The 21,258-nt window shown below is 37.8% G+C and overlaps 1 protein-coding gene across 8 annotated transcripts in view; it reads left to right on the top strand.

The window, feature by feature from the left end:
- Positions 1–21,258, top strand: part of ZNF385D (zinc finger protein 385D) — a 426,940-nt gene that overhangs the window by 240,303 nt on the left and 165,379 nt on the right. The gene's annotated exons all lie outside the window — the stretch shown is intronic.

Here is a 21,258-nt window from a genome sequence, read left to right as displayed (position 1 = left end):
TAAGGAGAGTTTAGCTGGGACAACAGATACAATATGTTATGTTTGGGAAAGAACAATAGCAAATCCTATACCTCTTTCCCTCTTGAGCAAAGAAAGTAAAGTATCTCTCTAACAGGTCCTGTCACTGGAAGGTTTTTTTATGTGGCATGTCTGGTTCATCTTATTTTAGTGTTATCAAAGGGATGGAGCTACATCTGGAAGGGGAGGCTTTCCTCAGGGCTTTATAAAAAAAAAAATGAATTCTCAAACTAATTCTTGCAGCTTGATGGGAAGCACATTGGTTCCTGAGACTTTCAGACTCGTTTGCAGGCGCTTGGGGGTTTGTCTGTCCACAGGACTCTGCTTCTCGGGAAACAGTGGGCGCAGTTAATGTGTCTTGAGTTTCTCAGTTGAACAGCATTAATTTTTCAGACTAGTGAAGTTTTATAGGTTTAAGAAGTATATATTGTGAGTTCAGGCAAAACAGAAGTTTACATTATTGCCTGCCAAATTAGAAAAAAAAAAAAACCCACCAAAAAAAAACCCCAAACCAACAAAACTCCCCAAAAAACAATCAGAAAGCTTTAACATGAGGAAGTTAAATAATCAGTGTAGCCTTAGGGTTAATCAGAGGTGAGATAATTTCCTTTGCATTGTTTAGAATTGTTGAGGTAAATCTCGGCCTTAGGTCAAGGGGGATAATTGAAATGGTAAACACCGCTTTGTGGGATGCTAAACCTCACAGTGGGAGTCTGAAGCCAGTTGTGTGAGGGAGGTGCTTGTTCTTGTCCCAGGCTGCTCTAAGCAGCAATTACAATGAGAATTTTCTGTCAATTTGTCAGGGGTGGGAGTCCCTCTGCTCTCATCTTTTGGCATTTGTAACCTGTCTAATGCTGCTTATCAGAGGATGCACAGCTCTTCCCTTTTGCTGATTTCTCTCAGATTACAGCTGTGCCTCGTTAGTCCATTTCTTTAGCTACACTGGCTTTCCCCAGTCAACGTTCCAAGACTGCTATCAGTCCTCTAAAATCAATAAGAGCATTGATTGTACATCTGTTCTCTTAATTTTACAGTCTCTACCATGTCCATAGCTTTTCACAGAAATCATGTAGGGTATGAATAATCCAGGCATCCAATTTAGCATTATATATAAGTTTTAACTTCATAACTTTTGTTAGTTGCATACCTGAATACATCCATATGAAACACTGATGTTTCTAGACTAGGGGGCCAGTTCCTAATGCCATTACTCACCTTGCCTTGTACCTTTCAGTTGTAATGGCTAACACACATTAGGTCTGTTCACATAGTTCAAATCTGAGTAGAATAGCAGAATTTCATTTGAAAAAAAGTAAGTCTTTATAGATGTTAGAAAATTATGAACTTTCAGGTTTTGTAAGTGATAATATCTAAAGAAAACTCCTGAATGTCTGGAATGCAGCAGTTTCAAGGGCAGCTCAGGCAGTCACGTCGACAACTTACCATACCTGGTGTCTGAGGATCAAAATATCCAAATTAGTATTTTTCTTTAAGCTGACTCTTTCATATAGGAAGACTCCTTTAGCAAGAAATTATGTGTATTTTCTCTCTGTTCATATGTGAAATATTTGCCGTAATAGAGGATAGATTGTCATCCATGTGAGCTCTATTTTCCTGTTTTGTAGAAGTGTATTACACCCATTCCTGATGTTCTTGAAGCATTAAGGTATTTTCTGTTTTGGGCCTATTGCTAAATGCCAGATAGTTTGGAAAAGTGGAAGTCAAGAAAGAAATTTTTCCAGATGCTGGAGATCATAATATTTGTTATTTGAGTCTAATGAACGTTTGGGTCATACCCTTGTGTATTTGGAAATATGAGAATAAGCACTATTTTTCCTTTAAAAAGTAATTAATGCAAAACTGTTAAAAGTTTTTCTTGTTGATTCATGGTTAATAGTACATGGAGTTCAATTTATATTTCAACTGTATATATACTGTTGCTTTTAGCTTTTATGTTAAAAATATAACCAAGTAAACAAAACTTCATCTGGAAAAAAAGATAAATGAGACTATTTTTTGATAATAAAAGTCAGCAAAGCATAGCCTGATTCCTTGTGATAGGGACAAATATAGTGGCACTAATGTGCTTAAAAGGCAACTGTTAGTTTTTAATGACCATAAGAGATTTACTCTTTTAGCAGAGCTACTATAATAATAATCATACATAAAGGAGTACTTCACGCAAATTCAGGAAATTATAGTCAGAGATTTAGCTAGGGAATTTGGTTCTGGTTTGAAAGATAACATTCATTTATATATACAAAAAAAAAAAAAAACTTCATTAGCATACTTTTATTCTGCAGGCACTGAAAAGCTTTGATGCCCACCAAATTACATAGATGTAACTTAGTTTTAAGAGTTACCAAGCACTAAAGATATAAATAGCCTTATTATTCTGTCACAGTTAGTGCAATACTGTTCCAGAACACTGCTATTCACAATTGGAAGCATTATGAAAGGGTGTTTTCCCCCTCCACACTTGTGTACCAGATTAGCTTGATTCTGAGATAACTGACTGAAAGTGGATGTGTGATTTTTAAGACATCTGGTGAAGTGCAGACTTCGACATTAAAGGACTAAAATGATTCTAATGGGCAGACAATGTTTTTGTGAAGTGCAACTTCTGATTCATAATGTAGCGCCAATGGAATATTAGTAAAGTAATTTTAATGAATAAGAAAAGGAGTCAGACCAAATGTGTCACTTTGATGCTGGAGGCAATTTTCACTTGCTCACATCTATGAACATCTGTTTGTATATATGTATATAAAAGTGTAGGGCCATTGGCGACTGAAACCAGTGGAGTTGCAGTTATGAAAAACTGGAATAAAGAAGCAGGTGTTTGGGCTCTTAATTTAGAAGAGCTCATCTGGGTGTCACCAACAAGTATCAATAGTAGTGGTCGTGGCTGCAAGATTCATAGCACTTTGAGAATTTCTTATAAATTGGAATTAATCTCTCCCTTTTCTCCAAAGATACTCATGGCATACTATATAGAAATTAGTATCAGACAGCAAAGATAAATATGATTACAACAGCAGTGGCATTGATCTTTAATGACTATACAAAGAAATGCTTCAACTTGGCTGAATTAGGCACTAAGAAAACCACTGTTAACTTTGTTTTAGCTCTGCCTGCCTTTTGCTTGGAAGTTTGTATTAATCACTGTGAGTGTATCAGATAAAAATGAAGAAACTGGAGAAAGTGTTGAAAGTAATTGTCATTCTCTGGAAAATTGATTCAAAGGAACTTAGTGGCAACTTTATAGTTGAGAAATTTTCACAAGTAATACTTTTTGTCTTTACTTGAAAAAAAAAAAAAAAAAAAAACAAAACCAACCTGGTACTACTATACTCTAAAAAGCTGCTAGCTGTTAATACCCAAACTGTACTAAGTGATAATGTTCTTATACCAGACTGATAAACACCTGTACAAAAGATATAGATTGCTAGCTAAATTAGTCTGGTAATCCTGATAAACCCATAGTGAGGTCTATAATATCTGCAAGGGCAGAAAAGTATTCTGTAAAACTTGCCTACAATCTGTATCTTCAGTCTATGCATGTCAATCAAATTATTTCAGGAATGGCTTTAGCTTCTCTGATAGACAGAATGGCCTGGAAAATTTCCTCCAAATCTGTGTCCCCAAATTTAACTTTCAGCAGGTTAAAGATGATGATTCCTAGGTTAAGGCTTTGAAGCTGGCTGGGGCTTTCATGGTGGCCCTAGATTGGAGGTGAAATTAAAGAAGTGTTTGATCTGATTCTTCTTTTTCTTATTTTTACTGTTTCCTTCTAAAGGAAGAGCAGGAAGAGCATGTTTAAAATTAATGGTGCTTGTATATAAACAGCAACAGAGGAGTTGCCAGAAATTACTGTGGCTCATAATGCAGCAACCACTTTGGATTATATTCTTTAATCGTTATCACATTGTTAAAACACATCCCTAAAGTGGCGCTAAAATGGTTTGCATAATCTGGCTTAGCAACATCACATGGGAGCACAAAGGTGATTTTTAAATGCAAGATGGTTGCAGATGGCTTAGACTTACGCACAAACTGTATTAAATTCTGTGTGGTCTTATGAATAGAAGAGCATTGCATATAAAGCTAATGAACTTCAATGTGTAGTCATGTAGGCAGAATACAAGTGATTATATACTTACATAAGAAATTCTAGCATAGGGAAAAATTGCTTCTTTTGATGGCCACATATTTTATCCTTAGTAACTTCTGCCTGAAGAATATACATTAAATCTTGTTTAAGAATGTATGAGGTAGTTGATGTATATGAGGCAGCAAATGATTCTGTCAGAGAGCTGACTGTTGATAAAGTATGTCAACCAATGGCTTGGCAACTGTACTTGCAAACTTCTTTGTAATCAATACTGTATTAATCATTTAGTTTCTGCCAATTTAAAAGAGATCCTTTCAGGGACTGCATCCAGCACAGTGAAACGTGATGTAGCATCAGGATTACTGTTGCATTGGGAATAAGAGGTAAAACCAGGAAGTTTTAAATCAGTGTCCCACAGCGAAAGTGGCATTTGTCTACCTGGGTGTAATTTATGCACGGTAAGCTGAACATATGGGAACATTCCATTAGATACCTTTCGTCAAGCAGAAGAATACAGGCCACATTGTCAGCCTGGGTAACCACCGTGATGGCAAGTTGTACCTGGTAGGAGATGATTCAACAGAGGCAGTAGGTGTTATTCAGAAGGTTTGAGCTTCATTTTTTCTGATCCAGATTTAAAAATGATACTTTGCTGATGTTATATTATCACACTTATGTACAGAGGGTCTTGTCAGAGCTGAAAATCTGAAACTCAGTGCCATGACTAGTTTACAAATATGTGAGGTATTCAACAGAAACACATAACTTAGATGTTGCATGTCATTTTGTGTTTGCTCTCAGCTTCGCTCTGTAGATATTACAAGTAAGGATGGAAGCCAACACTGCCAAAGAATTTTATGGTTATTTAGATATTAACTGTCTAGGTGCAAAGAGAATTGCTCCATTGACATAAGCCACCTGTGCCTTTTTGTAGCTGTTAACAAAAGTTAAGTGTTCAAGTTCCTGAAGTAAGTGGGATCTAGAGTCTTTCATGATTTCATGTGTACTTACATGTCATGTACTTTTAAAATTATATACCCCTGCTTATTGTTGGGAGCACTTTTAGACAGACATATCACAGAATCACAGAATCACAGAATCCCAAGGGTTGGAAGGGACCTCAAAAGATCATCTAGTCCAACCCCCCTGCAAGAGCAGGGTAACCTACAGTACATCACACAGGAACTTGTCCAGGCGGGCCTTGAATATCTCCAGTGTAGGAGACTCCACAACCCCCCTGGGCAACCTGTTCCAGTGCTCTGTTACTCTTACAGTAAAGAAGTTCTTCCTGATGTTCACGTGGAACTTCCTATGCTCCAGTTTACACCCATTGCCCCTTGTCCTATCACTGGATATCACTGAAAAAAGCCTAGCTCCATCATCCTGACACCTACCCTTTACATATTTGTAAACATTGATGAGGTCACCCCTCAGTCTCCTCTTCTCCAAGCTAAAGAGACCCAGCTCCCTCAGCCTCTCCTCATAAGGGAGATGTTCCACTCCCTTAATCATCTTTGTGGCTCTGCGCTGGACTCCTTCAAGCAATTCCCTGTCCTTCTTGAAAAAAAAAGCAAGTCAGTGGCATAGTTTTTGTGGCATATTCTGACAGCAAACTGTGAAATTCTGGTTTTCTTTTTCAAGTAAATTTGCTTACTCTATGGCGTATCTTCTGTAAGATGACCTGATATGGGGTGGGGGGGGAGAACAAACAAAAATACCCAAACCAAAACCACCCCATAATCCACTTTTTGATGTAACTTGAGTACAAAACTTAAAAAGCAAGTTTATTTTAATTTATTTTCATTTTATTTTTCATGCTGTAGAAACTGATGACAGTGATAAGAGTTCAGTTTTCCTTTAAATTGGTTGAAACCCATAGAAGGTTTCAGGAATTGTCTTATAAATTATCAAACACTTCATGAAAGAACTCAAATCCCAAAGGCATATAGAATACTTGAATGTCAATATTTGTGATGAGATTTGTTTATAAACATACTGATATGTTTGTTCATCTGTATACTCCACATATGAGCAAGGTTCCAAAACTGTCTGGCCTATACTTTAACTGCTGGAAATGTAGTAGAATCCAAAATTGTGTAAAAAGCGCCCTTTTTGGCCAAGCCCATATCCCTTTTTCGGCACACATGTGCCAGAGCAGATGTGGTGCGCAGCTGAACACTATTTACTGCATGGGAACATCCAGCTGATCAAAATTTCCGCACTGATCTTTCATTTCTGTTGTTTATGCGAGATCTACCCTACCAGGGAATCCGATACAGGGATTTAGCGTAGGCATTGAAGGGGAGATTTATTATCTTTAGAAAATAAGCTAAGATATTAACAGGGTGCTATTACTTGCAACAATAAATACACTTTGGAGCCAGACCTTGACAAGTGGTGGTGTTATTAAGGAAGGCTTTTCATGGCAATGTTTTTGCTTAGGCTTGCTGGATGTTTACAGAACAGTTGGCCATGGATACTGCATGCTGGAAATCCTGTCTTACTCATTTGCTAATATCAAGCTGTGAAGTGAGATTTTTCACATACTGATCTGGTTTCCTAAATTTTAAGAATTAAAAAGGATATGGAAATCTGCATGCCTTTGTTAGATGTATATATTTTTTCATTAGATAGATGATGAAAATATATGCAATATTTACATGAGATCCTTCTAATTGGAATTGGTCTTTCGTGCGTTTCAAGAGCTTCACTCAAGTGCAGGTGGAAGGCAGACTTGGCTTGATTGACTGTAAAATGCTTCCACATTATGTGTGTTCTCTGAAATAAATATGAAAGAAAAAAATATATCCTTTGTGTCTGGAAATGCAGTTATCACTGCCATAAGTGTGAGTGTGTGTGTGGGGGGAAGTCTGAAGAGAGAGAAATCAGGAGGTGAGGGACAAAGAGCACTCCCGAAGATGCTGTAAAATCCCTACAAACCAAACAACCCCCCCCAAAACCAAAACATATACCAAATGAGTCAAATTAGGTAGTAAATGCATCATAATATATATAGAAAACATGCCACATAACTATTCCTTCTGTGAAAAAATTTGACTAAGGTAACATCGCTATATTCCAGGGTGTACAATAAAGTACTGTGTCTGGGGGAGGGAAGCATGTGGATGTATTTCCTCATCTTATAATTGTTATAAACCAAAATATTGATGCTCTCAAAAACCTGTTAATTTATTTCTTTCCTTAAATGTTGTATAGTTACATGCTCCAGTGAAGGGTCTGTAAAAAACAAATATAATGCACTATGTTGAAAATGGATTCTTGAGAAAGATCAACAAATGCTGTGTGCAGCAGAATGAAGTTATCAAAATGCAAATATTTTAAACAACAGAATTTAACAATTGCCAAGATAAGCTATTCCCTCAAAGCACACTGAAGACATTTCCTAGTTTACATAATGTAATTAAATTCAAGCCTGAAGAATTCAAATTTGTCCCAAAGACATTATTGGCAATGTGATTTAATGTGGTGATAAGGATGAAAATGTAGCATGTTTGAAGGCCACAAGAGTATTATAAAATTACGTTTGAAAGCTGACAACAATTGGTTGCCATCATTTTCTTTGAAAACTACTCAATAGTGACATAATGAACAGAAGACCTTTTCCATTATTAGCAGCACAGCCTCCTCCTGATACAATTTGGGTCAAGTTCACTCCTGTGTAACTTCCACAGTCTCACTGAAGCTATACAAGGAGAAAATTACCCGGTTTTGTCTTGGGTCAGGTGGGGCAACCTACAAAAAAAAAACAACCCCCCAAACATGTAAGTGAACACAGTGTAAGGAAAATGTGAGTCAGTGCTTTCTTACAACATAGTAAACCATTTAGTTTATATTCTTTCAGCAATATGAGAGATGAGTACAGGTTTTATGTACACTGCTTTCTCACAGTTGGATTTATTGTTTATATGATGGGAGACAGTGTGAGCTGAGTGTCGCCCTGGAGTCAACAGCTTCAGGGGCTCAGCCTTTTCTCTGTCTCTAGCTAATCTCTCTAATTATATTTTAAACCCACATTTCATCTGCAAACCAGGGATATACTGTTTCCCATCTTATAAGATCAGCTAGTTAAAATGCAACAGCTCTTGAAAAAAAAAAATAATATTATATCATAAATGTTCATGTCCTTTCATCCTTTTGTATTATGAGTGCCTCAAGTCTGGTAAATTAGGACCTCATTAGTCAGGGTACAGACAGATTAATTCTGTGAAGCATATCTTGGCACTGGTGGTGGGGATGTCTCAAAAGGTGCCAGTGTTTTGGTGTTGATGAGCAAGAGTCATTTAGCTTTGCTGAATTGAAAGAGTCTTTAACTAGCGTTAAAAATGGAGAGAACTCTTTGGTTTGCAATGCTTCCTACTGGAGAAGCTTTACAGTCAAACCACCTCTCTTGAAATGATTTATTTGTTCTTTAACAACTTCATGGTGTGACCGCTGATTGACAGTGAAGTGGTGTTTATAGCATTTAGCCAGTCATCAGAAATGACTAATTATGCCTCCCTTGGAATGTACATGCTTTGATGACTCATGTAATGTGCTCTAATTATCTCACAATTTGATATCTCTGATACATTTAAAAATATGTACAGATGTAGTAATGGTGCTTAACATCTGCCTTCCTTAAAGTTCCATAAATTAAAGATTTTGTAATTTTTAGTCAAAAATTGTTGCAGCTCCTGTGGTGTCCCATTCCAAAGTAATGGGTGTTTCTTGTTCAGTCAGTCGGTCTTGGATTTGTCATTTTACAAAATCTTCTAGCAGGCTTGAATGCATGTAAGTCAAGGAAAAAAGACCAAAGGCTAATCCATTAGTAGTCTCTCAGATCTGACCTTTCTTTAGAAAATATTCTGTGAAAACTTTGAAATGATCCTTTACAAAAGGGTAAAATACTCTAGCAGAAAAATCATGAAATATGTAGTATGTGCAACAGCAGGATCAAACCACTGGTTCATCTGCTTCTCCACTGAAAAAAATCAGATTAAGTAGTTATATAACATATAAAGAACAATCTGTTTCTTGAAGTTTGCTATTTTTATGTTGCTAGACAGAAAAAAAAACAAACCATAAAGTAGTAAAGAAACCCTGAAAGTGCTCATCATAAAATACTACTTGAAATCCTCTAAACTATGCTCTTCTGTGATTATTGTTGCCTTAAACTTATATAAATCTATTTTTTTAATTAAAAATTATCTAACTCAAAGAAAAGTCAATAAATAAGTAATACTTAAACCCCAAAGCAAACAACCTAACAATGTATTGTGCCTCCCTCCACTGGTATCTCAGAATAACACATGCACCACACCTTATTATTTTTCAAAATACACAAAACCTATTAGCAGGAATCTATTCACCAATTTTATGGTTGAGTTTTTCAGTTTAGAATTGTATTGTAACAGTGCACTTGCATTTTTACCTCGGGGTGGGGATGGGGGGAAACAAAACATTAGGCTTACAAGTAGCTTACCTGGATGTTGGGGAGAGATGTAACTGTTTTGATTCAGACCAGGGTATTTCATTTGGTCTTACCTATCCTTCATTACCCACTGACACAAGAGAGCTATTCTGAAGATAGTGTTTTATCATTTGTCCTAGGGAAGTCTTTATTTGTAGAGCTAAACATTCATAGCATAAGACAGGAATTGATAATATCAGAAGCTTATTAAAGCACTCACCAGGTGTCTAGGAGACAGTAATCACAATTTCTGTAATAAATGGATGAGGGCAGGTGATAGGAGGTAAAGCATGTGCTTTGGAACTGTGGATATTAATCCTTGAGTAAGGGGGATGAGCCTTGGGTAGCCTGAGGATTGCTGGTTAACCTCCAGCTGGGACTAATCTTCTCATCGTTCGTGTGGCTCCAATGGACTTACACCCAATGGAAGACCCTCTCCAGTGATCTTGACTAAAACCATGGTTAGTTCTTATTCTTATGCATTGGTTGTGACATTCAACAAGGATGGGGGGAGGGTGAAAGTGGTTTCTAACCTGACTAGAACAGTTATGATGCCCAGAAAACATAGGTGTCATCAGTCATGACAAATTTTGATGTCCAGCAGCAATGAGCAGGAACCCACTAGGACTTTACTAAGGACGATCCCTAACACTAATCATATTGTAACCTGTTAAATTTTGACTATTATATTTAACCTTTTCCTCATTCTAATCAAATGTCTCTGGGATACTGCATAGAAAGTAAAAAATAATACAATAGAATGCAAATTTTATCACTCCTAATTCTAAAATTTGATTGCCCTGATTTCCAATTATGAACAAAAGATCACTGTGTTGAGCAAGGATGAGAAAGAGAAAAGGGGAAGCAGGAATCCTAATGTGACTATTTACCGGTACAGCAAGCTAATTATGCATCTGAGAAAGCATCTAGCATTGTCATGTTACACTGTATGCATAGGTGTGTGCATATGGCTGAATATAAATAGGTGTGTATATGAGCATCTGTGCATTCTTTATGCAATATTGCACTACTAGTGCACAGTGCTTCCTGAATTTGTTCTTAGGCATTGGTTTTAAGAGATGTAAGCAAAGATGAAACATGGCCCAGTGGATTTTAATGTATAGACAATTACTCTTGGTAAAAATAATTACTTGATTAAATGCTCTGGTGGACGGTGATCAAGGAAGGAAGTGGTAGATAAGTAATGAAAATGCATCAGTACAAAAAGTATCAACACCTTATAGCACATGATATATTTATTTATATTATATTTAGTGGGATAGAACAGGCACTGCAGGCTTTTTGCACGAAATGGTATAACCAAGGACTTTTATTTCTTACACTATTTTCTATGAAAGCTTTTCTGTAAGTGATGCAGTTTCTATTGCACAAAACTAAACTGCCAAATCACTGCAGGCCGCAGATGAGCTAGAAGTCACTCTTACATTGCAGTCAAGTCTGTCTGAGCAGTCAGAACATAAACATTGATGAAATGACAGTGAGTTCTTTACATACAGAGAAAGTAAAGGATCTGCAAGTGAAGTGAGTGTAGCAGTCTGCATGCCATCATGCATCTTCATGAAAAACTCATCTTCTTTCTGCTATCTGCAGATCATTCCCCAGCGCTAGGCAGAGATACAGACATCTCTACAGCCAGCTTTCCCTCCTTTAACACCGGCAAAATGAGATTGTGTTGGCATAACATAGTCCCTCTTGTCCAAGATGAGTTCATAGACTGTCAGTATGCTTGGAACAGTTGTCTCTTATCTACGGAGTCTGGAGAGATACAGCTGGGGCTTTCAAACCTAGCTGAAATATTTTCAGTTGTCAGTACATTGTAGGATTATGAAGTTAAGCTATAATCTACACCTTCATCTGTGATATACTGTTCATCTATATAGTGCAGACAAGAAAAAGTTCTTTGAGGCAAGGTCTGATATTTAGGCACCTACAGTAACTAGACCTATTTTTAGAGCTACTGAGTGGCCAACTGACTAAAAATCAAATCACTGAATTATCTAAAACCAGCAGCAGTACTCTGTTAATGCTGTCATGTCACAAAATTATCCATTTCTTAATTATTTTGGCATAAATACAGTTGTATTGAGATGGGCTCTGAAAAGTGCATATTGAAGAGAGAGCTTGTCTTTGGGATACAGTTTTCATTCAGCTGTGGGCAACAGAATTACTTATAGGCTGCTATTATGGCAAGGTGTTTTCAAACCTGATAATTAAATTCAAAGGTATGCCAGATCAAAAAGAAACTGTACAGGAAAAAGATGTAACAAGAAAGTCAGGAACAGATACAGACAGGAGTTTTTTTTCTGTACATGCCATTCTGAATTAGAATGGCAGGAGGCTCTGTTAATAAGATCAAAAGGTGAGAACAGAGATGAAACCTCTCCTTTTACTGTTAATTGTTACAAACCGAGTAGGAATGTATTTGAACACTATTGGCAGAGTCCTAAACAGCAGTACCTTCCTCCCCTCCCTCCCTTCTAGGAGAAAAGTGCTGGAGCCTTTGAAATTTGAAAGAAAGAAATTATTTCTGGGCAATCTTCAATTTTTTTTTTTCTTTTCAGTATTAACACTAACTGGCTATGTCATCTAACAGCCACTTGTGGCATCTTCCCATTTTCTTTCTTACAGATAAGCATAAATACTATAAATTAATCCACAGGAATTGTAGTGGAACATGGCTATTGTAGGATACCAGCTTGGTCGTTCAAGAGTAGTGCTGTACATTTTTGAGACAGACATTATTGATCTGTGTTGGGTTTTGTTTGTTCACTTGTATTTTGCAGTTGTTGGTCTTGTTTGGTTTGGGGTTTGAGGATTTTTTTTTTTCATAAGATGGAATATTAATGCACTGTGTGGTCACATAAGAGCCAAGGCTTTTTTCTCAAGCTCATGTTATAGTTAATTCCTTGAGAGATAATTCAATTCTTCTTGTATAAATTTCATGCTGGTTTCACTTGCAGGTGTTGTTCATGTTCTGTTCTAAATTGCTGCTTAGTGCTGCTGAGCACAGTTGGTAGTTGCTGTGATGATCCCAGATGGAGCTGAATTTCAATGGGTATGAGTGATCTGCAGGGGTCCCGGATCTTTTGAGAGGTTTGGAAGCCTTGGCTGCAGTTCAGCTTGCATTTCTCAGAGTACGTATGTTAGGTACATGTGCATAGGTATCTGTGAGTGAATTGGGTGTTTAAGCTCCCCTTCTGATTAATGAAATTCTAGTCAATATAGCTAATGGAGGAGAGAGACTTGGCCAGCCAAAGTTGGTGTCTATGTCCAGATGTGGTGTGTAAATCTTGTTGACTGCATCAGTTTGATCTCTGTTGACTCTGATGGGAATTTAGACATTGAACTCACAGGCAGGCACCCACATATACACCTAAAAACATCGGTATCAGTTTCTGAGTAAAACCCCACCTATAGTGAGATCTACTATGGAAAAAAATTAATATCACTGATACTGACAATTTTTTTCTTTGCCTGTGTTTCTTTGCATGAGCAAAATGCTTACACATCGACACGTGAATCAAATTCAGCGTTGGTGTGAACAAAAACAGTACACATTTTTCAAAACTGTCTCATGGAAAGTTGAACACTACTGTAACTTTCATCTTTTTATACCCTCAAATTAGTGCTTTGTCTGCTGCCATTTTGTCCTCCTCCTCTTTTTGCATGGCAGTTTCTGATAGATTGCAACTTGCTCAGCTTCCACTAGCATTTCCTTTGATAGCAACATCTTGGATATTAAACTGGGATGTTAAAGGGGAATTCAAACGCAGCATGTTTAAGTTCTGTGAGATTAGTTAAGCTGTTTTATAGTCACTGGAGATGAAATTTCTCCTGCCTACCTTTAACTGGCTGAAAGTGCATTGTCTAACCAAAGTTAAATGTTGATACCCCTCTGTGAATTAGTGGAAAGAAATACCTGCAGAGAGGAACTGAGCTTCCTCCTCTCAGGTAACAGTTTACCATGGGATGAGTTACCCCATGAGACACCTGTAGCACTGGCTAGTTTAGTCAAGATGCCTCCTTTTTTGGTAGTTACAGCTGGATGTGTCTTAAGCTCCTGCCTGTTCTTGGTTCCAGACATGATGCTGGCATCTTGCAGATGCTTTGGGTACTGCTGCAAAGTAGCTCAGCTTTCCAAAGCAGGAGAGAAGCTGTAGTGCTGTGCAGCTGCAAGTGTTTGTGTCCCTTCCTGGCTTAGGTCTCTGCTGCAATTTTGCTCCTCTCTGTCAATCCAGTATAAATCAAGGTGTTCTGCACCCACTCACTTATCTCTGAACTGCTGGTACTGCTCCAGCTACCCCAGCTCCCATGACTGGCACGAATGCTTCCTGATGAACTTCCACAGTCCGAGCTTGAATCAGAGCAAAACTTCTCCAAACACTTCTTTTTGGACTGCTGATAAAAACTTCCTGTTTCTCCCTGTATAGACAAGCTCCCGGGCTTTTGGTCTGCTTTACTGTTTTCCCTGTTACCTTGAGGACACCAGGCTCTTATTCCAGTATTCACTCTCAGATCTGGCCTTTCAAATTCACTGCACCTGCGCTTCAACTCATTCTGCTCAGGGACCCTTGTAGGTCCCTGGGACTGCATCTGCTGGCATTTGCCTCTTGCAGTTATATATTGAAATCGTAGCTTCATGCCTTCGTAATCACTAGGAAATGTAAAATCATGCTGCATTGCTTTTTTGTTTGTTTCTTAAACAGCTCTATACAGCATCAAGAAAACAAAGGAGTATTGTTTCATGTCTATATCTTGAATTTTTTCCATTTAGGGACTCAAGGGTGTGAACACTGATTTGATTATATTCTATACGAGCAAACAGGATGCAGATAAAATCTTTTACATATTTTGTGTTTCAAGCTATTTTATTTCTTAAAGGAAGATGAGGCACAGAACTGATTGGGAAGAAAAATATAGAAAGGCTTAGAAAGAAAATTGACACTTCCTCAAACAACTAGAGGCCACCAGATCACAAAAAAAAAAAGGTCATTTCATGTTCATAAAATTGAATGCTTTGGCTAGAAGTCTGTTCTGGTTCAGCCACAAAATAAGGACAGCAACTGGAAATTAAAAAGCAGCTTGGAACAAAATCATAACAGGGGAAGTGGATACTATCTATACAAATGAAAAGCAAGAAGTATGGAAAATTTATAGGGAAAGCCAAAAATAGGAAATGAAAGATCTGCAGTTGGCCCGGCAAAAGACAATAAATAAAGTTTTTAGTCTAATAAGGACAAAAATCCTAATATTATAAGCCACTAGATGGGGATAGTAAGATTGTTACGAGTGATTTGAAAGACATATAAGTATTAAAGAAATATTTTCATTTGGTTTTTTGAAAAATGTTTGGTACTGTCCTCATGCTATGGTGTGCTGAGGCACAAAATGCATGGAAGAAAGACAGGAAGATGTCAAGCAGGAGTTACTTGCACTAAAGTTAGTTTAGAATCAATAGGCTTGCTGAGGAGATCCCCATTTTATTGGGGCACCTTCTTGAAAGAAAAAATAACCAAACCCCAAACTGCCCAACCAGAAAAGAAACCCCAAACAAAAACCAAGCAAACAAAAACTTCCACCCCCAAAAGCCCTGCCTAAAAAAACCCAAACCACCCATGTGAAACCACAGGGGAATACAGGAGTGCTAATGATTTGATGGTCCTGAAATTTAACTGACACGTATAATAATCACATTGCTATAATTTATAAGCAAAATGAAAAGGTCTCTAATTAATAATGCAATAAATATTAGTTATTTTAGTTTAACGAAATATCAACAGACAGAACAGGCAGTATAAATAGGCTATTTCACTATGTAATATCTGAGTTTGTTACTTGAGACTTGTTGTTTGATTGATAAAGATGATTTTAGAAAGAATAGATGTGCATAGTTACGGCCACTGATTTCTTTTAAACAAATACAGCATACGGCATGTACACACCTGATTAAGAAGGGATTGTTGACAGGTCCTTTACATACCAAATTTAGCTAATTCATGATGCAAATCAGAAATGCAAAATTCAGGTTGGACTTAAAAATGGATTGCATCCCGTAAATCAGAGTGCAAAAAATAATATAGAATGAAAAGCTATACAGAATTTTTCAGTCCCACATCTACATTTATGAGTTTAAATTTATATACCATAAATTTATAAATTTGGAAAATATAATGCCTGGGTATGGTGATAACTCTTGAAACGTATGTCACAAAATTATAGAGAGTGTGAGAAAGATGGATAGAAAAAGTCAAACACTAATTTGTTCACCTCACCAAAGGTAGTGATGGATTGTCTACATGTGATCTACTCAAAACCCACGCATTATTTAGACAAACTGTGCTAAACACAGTACAGAAATAAAGAGGAACAAAGGATAGACTATGTGTGTTGGAATTGATGTTATCACTAGTTCCAGTTGTCGTTCTTTGAGTGAAAAAATAATAGGTTTTTGTGTGTATGTGTAAAAATATCTTTGATGTGAACTCAGATAAGCCTATTGGTCTTGTTTGCCTTTAAGACCATCCCTCTCTTTAAAATTTGTATCAATATATGTATGTACTCAAGCTTCTGCACCAGTTTTGTGCTCATCTATATTAATTATCTCAAATCCTGTCACACGCTTAGGAGCAAAAGATGACAGGAGTGGGCACTTAGTAAAACAATAAGCAGCAATAGTGCTTAAAATGTTTGCAGCATTCTGTTTCTTCATGTAGTAACTACCCATATTCATGGAAAGAAAATTCAGAGAAGTATGACCTTTCAATTACCACATGTCGTCTGTGCTCAAACTATAAAATGCAAGAATAGCTTTAAGCTTACAAAAATGCATATGGTTGCTATTTATATTTCTTACACTTTGTATGTAGAAAATCCCAGTTGCTTAAAAACAACAGTGCTGCATTTACTGTTATTGAACTGATAAAGTCTGCATGGCAAAGATTTGTAAAGGCTCTCAAAATCAAAGGTGGGTCTTTGTTTACCTCTTGAAGATGCTTTTATAGGAGGTTCTGGTTAGCCATTTCCAATAGAGAATGGAACAGTTGATCAGATAGCAGCTAAACTAATGAAAAGCATCATGGAAGTGACAGGAAGATTAATTAAGTTCCTCCAGTTGTATTCACGTGTGGCAGTACAGAGTTCCTTTGGGTACTGCTGCAGTTAAATGGTGACAAATATTGCAGATTTCCAGAAGTGACACTTCTGAGTCAAGGGTAAAAAACACATTTGGTAGTTTTAGCCAGTGGAGAATGTGCAAAACCAAAGATGAGCTCTATGGTTAGTTAAAATATACAAATGTAACTTATTCCTTCCCTTCTTATCCTTTAACATAACCTCAAGAGATTAGTAACGAAACACAAAATCTGCATTATTGTGTAGTATGTCTTAAACTACTCCAGATGGCTTAAAAAATAAAAACAAACCAAATTTCCTGCTGATGTACTTAGTATATTTGAGTTGAGGCACAAAAATATGTGCTCTTGGAAACACTTTCAGTTACTTTTGGAGCCTTACAAAGCTGTGGCTTGTTTGCTGTTTTTAATTTCTGCACTGTGGTTACTATAGTACTAATAGGAATGAATTATCAGCAAGACATCAATTTCCAAATTATGTAGAAGTTCTAGCACTACTTTACTTTCAAGACTCTTTTACGTTTGGGATGCTTTTGGCAAATTAGCAGGTAAACTGTAATTTAGATTGCTTCATCCACTTTATTTTCAGAAACAACTGTTAGCACAGTGCATTTTTATTCTTAATAGCTGTGTATGTACAGTAGATAAAACTTATTTTATGAAAATCTGGAAACATTTCAAGTGTATGAAATCTTTTAGCCTACTACACATGATGCGTAAGTTTAAAATGTTGTGTCACTAGCATATTTTGTTGCCTACTATTGTATTTCTGCCAGCAGAGTCCCTTGATATGTGTCTGTATTTGCAAGGAAAGGTTTGTGGTCAGCCTCACTAATTGAAATTCATCAAAGCCAACTGGTAAAAGTCCGGGTATAAATCTAATATTAGTTGCCTCCTGGGAGAGTTCAAAACTGGAAGAGAGTTTTCCAGGAATCCTAGGGAATTAACTGGATGCATTAATATTAAATATTAATTGGTCTCGGCAAAAGACATGCCTGAGAGTGGTTTTAATACTTGCAGTAGAGGCATTGTGTAAATCAGTGGATAGATAAAAATGAGTAGAAAGCACAGATATCACAGCTAGTTCACGAAGTGGCCTTCTGGCTCTAGACCAAATCAGGGGTGTGGGGTAGCCTGCAGCTTTCCCAGGTCTGGAGAAATGGAGGGTATACGTTGCACTTCTGGGACATTTGTAATCTCAGCTTGCTTTTTGTTTATTCTGAGGAGGTAATGCCTTGTGGAGTAGTCTGCATTTTGAAAATCTGTCCTCTGTGGCAAACCTGCTACCAAAGTGGGGTTGTCAAGGTGAGAAAGAGCAGAAGAAATCGAGGTGGAGATGCTAGTAGGAAAAAAAAGAAAGTTGGCAGGAGAGAGGATTTCGGGGAGTAGAAGCTACCTCTGTTATTAGAAATATAGGTGTGAGGTAGCTGTTTTAGCAGAAGGTATTTTTCTCATGTTATCTTTATGGCGTTGCTGCATCATAGTGGTTTTGGGGGTTTTGTTTTTATAGGTGAATCATGCATGAAAATATGTTAATTTTGCAGTTGACTTGCATCTGTAGCAAAGATAAATGGTGGTTAGCCTGTGCTGGCTTGTTGATGACTGGGAGTTTTCACCGTGGGCTGACATCATGGGCTAATTTGTTCATTTATTTTGCATGATCCTGCATGCCCAGACCACGTCTACTCGGCTCTCCAGATACACAAGTCTTCGCTGCTTCTGACTTCCCCATGGTTGTGTTCAGCAGAGTCTTCAGTGTTTGAGTTAAAACACCAGCCATGTGGGATCGAAATTACTAACCTAATCCTCACTTTCACTGGCAGTGGCAGTATCCTATGTTGAGAATAAAATTTATTCTTTGTCCCTTGCTTGACACTTCTTTTTGCAGTTTATTAATGTAGCATGTGTGTAAATGAAAGTAGAATTTGGTATGGAGTATGTGAATTTGGGCTGTGACTGCTTTCCAGGAGTTGCTACCATTTTTCCTTCTCTCTTGTGTGTGTTTGATAGTTGAAATGGAAAGAAATTGAAGAAAACTTCTTGTTTTAGTTTCTCTTTGGCTGCTTTGATTGTATGCTTATTGTAAGAATGCAAATAAGATGCAAAAATGGGGGAGATAGTCCTGATTTCTTTGCATCCTAAAGGGAAAAACAAAATTGAAAGTAACATTCAGAACCAAGTAGTGGAGAATACAGAGATCTACATGGCACTTTGCTGTTTATGCTGGCCATCAGACTCCACCAAATTGGTACAGGTATTGTAACAAAGCAGCCAGCTCAAGAAAGCATGTTTAAAGGCAGCATGATTGTTGCCTGACTACTAATGTACACAGATACGCACCACCTGTACCCAGGCTCTTAGCTGTCCAGCTGATGGCACAGATCAGGCTTATTAGCTTGGAGGAAAAGACTGGAGGTAGCCTACATCTTGCAGGGTATGACTCCTGGTAGAATGATCTCAAGCTTTTCTGTGATAAGGTAAATGCAGCCTAAGAGGCAAATGCTGTGTCTGGGTGCAGACTGTCCTGAAGGACACCACACAGTGCCTCTGCAAAAGCACTTTGGAGCTAGCAAAGGAGATGAAGGATTTCATAGCGAATTGATTCTCTGAGTTTTTACCCTCGCTATAGGGAAGGGAGGGAATATTTGTGCTGCAGAAGGCTCCTAATAGTAGCTTATACCTACTGCTCAGAAGATACAAAAGTGGCTCAGCTGAGATATTTTAAACCAGCCTTGGAGGGTGGTATTGTCTCCGATAGCAAGGTCTCCTTCCCTATGCAGAGAAGCGAATAAGCATTGTAACGATGATGTAGAGGAAAGGAAGGTGCCACAAATACCCTCTGTTACTTGCTGTCCAAACCCTCTAGTTAAAATACCAGCCATTGTTTCTAAAGAACTTCTTTCCCCCCCCCCAAGGGGTTTCTAGGTGATATTTCATCACTGCAATTTAGGAATTGCTCAACTTAAGTTTCTGTTGGGCAGTGTGAACCACACAAGAGGTCTTGATCTTCATCCCTTGTGCACTGTGGCCTGAAAGCGTGCTTCTGCACTGTGTGCTTTTTTAGTGGTGAAGCTGTTTATTTTGCAGTTGATCTCATTTCAGGTATGCCTCTTCCTAGGGGCAGTTAGAATAAGAAAGGGCACTGAGAAAGGCTAGGCATCAGAAACAGAGAGCTGTGGGACTTTCAGTGAGGGAGAGGACTGAAATTCATGCCCCAGTTCCCCCCAGCAGTGTTTAATCTTGGTGACTTTCATACAGGTAGCATGAAACCTCATGAGAGCAATGCTGCGGAGGAAACCTGCTGAGGCATGCGTAGCAGTGATGTATGTAAGGGCCCTTAATTCTTCTGCTGCAAGTGGAGCGTTCATTGGCTGCTGTGCTGGTGGCATAATTTTGCCCTAAGTGATTGGACCTCTTGAAATAATAGTTATTGCATGGAGCTTTTACAAATAAGAAGTGGAGCTTTAAATGAATTATACCGGTCATCCTCTTTCCTGTAGAATAAAAGCATTCATCCCATTAGAACCTATTATAATGAAATAAATGCTTCGGCATACTGTCCTTTTTTTTTTTTTTTTTTTTTTACCTTTATCTAGTTTAAGTGTATTATCAGTGATACACGCCAGACTGACAGCAGGAAACCGATGCCCTCTATAGACTCACAGAAAAGACATAATACCTGCATAAATACAAACTGCATCTTCTTCACCACACTGCCACACCAGTGTGTGTCAGATCCATCCCAAGGCACTGCTCTCGGAAGGCGGAGAGTATTTCGGTATTTCTTTGGTCAGTCTCCCTCTGAAGCTGCTATGAGTTCATATAGAAGCAGAGACTGTGGAGGGACCTGTTTACAACAAACTTAGGACCACTTCATTTGTCACAGCACAATAAAATAGCTACCATCTGCTAATAACTTATCAACCTGGGACAGAAAGGAACTGGAAACCTGGAGGGTGAAAGGTTGTAAACTCCATTCCAAATCCTTGCTGTCATGCATCTCCCATCCTCACGCTTTGTTGTTCATGCGAAGAAATATTAGTTTAAAAAAATCAGTTTGGCTCTATTGAAATTGAGCTACCTATTTGCCAGTTGCTTTTTAAAAATAGAGGCAGACTGAGCTTTAGCCAACATTTGGATTAAAATCATTTATTTAAATGGAATTATTGACTTATTTAAAAAAAAAAAAAAAAAGTCCCCAGGGACACGATTTTGCAAAGTGCAAAGCGTCTTTACCTTCTACTGAAGTTGGGGAATCGGGGCACTCGGGGCTTCTCCTGGAGCCTGCACTTCAAAGAAAAATAACAATATATGCTTTGTGTTTCCCATCTATTATGCAATTGAGCACGTTATGTCACTAACTGAGCTTGCAGCCAGAAAAAAAAAGGGGGGGGGGGGGGGGGCAAAAGATTACATGCCATTTCAGAAGGTTTTTTTTTTTTTTCTCTAAACCAGAGTTACGTTAACTGGGATTTTAGAGCATGTCGTTGCTAGCCCGTTAAGGA

Source organism: Lathamus discolor, chromosome 2 (genome assembly GCF_037157495.1).
Source record: "Lathamus discolor isolate bLatDis1 chromosome 2, bLatDis1.hap1, whole genome shotgun sequence".
Taxonomy (NCBI): Eukaryota; Metazoa; Chordata; class Aves; order Psittaciformes; family Psittacidae; genus Lathamus; species Lathamus discolor.
The sequence above is the reverse complement of the archived record's forward strand: the minus strand, read 5'-3'. Positions and strand labels throughout refer to the sequence as shown.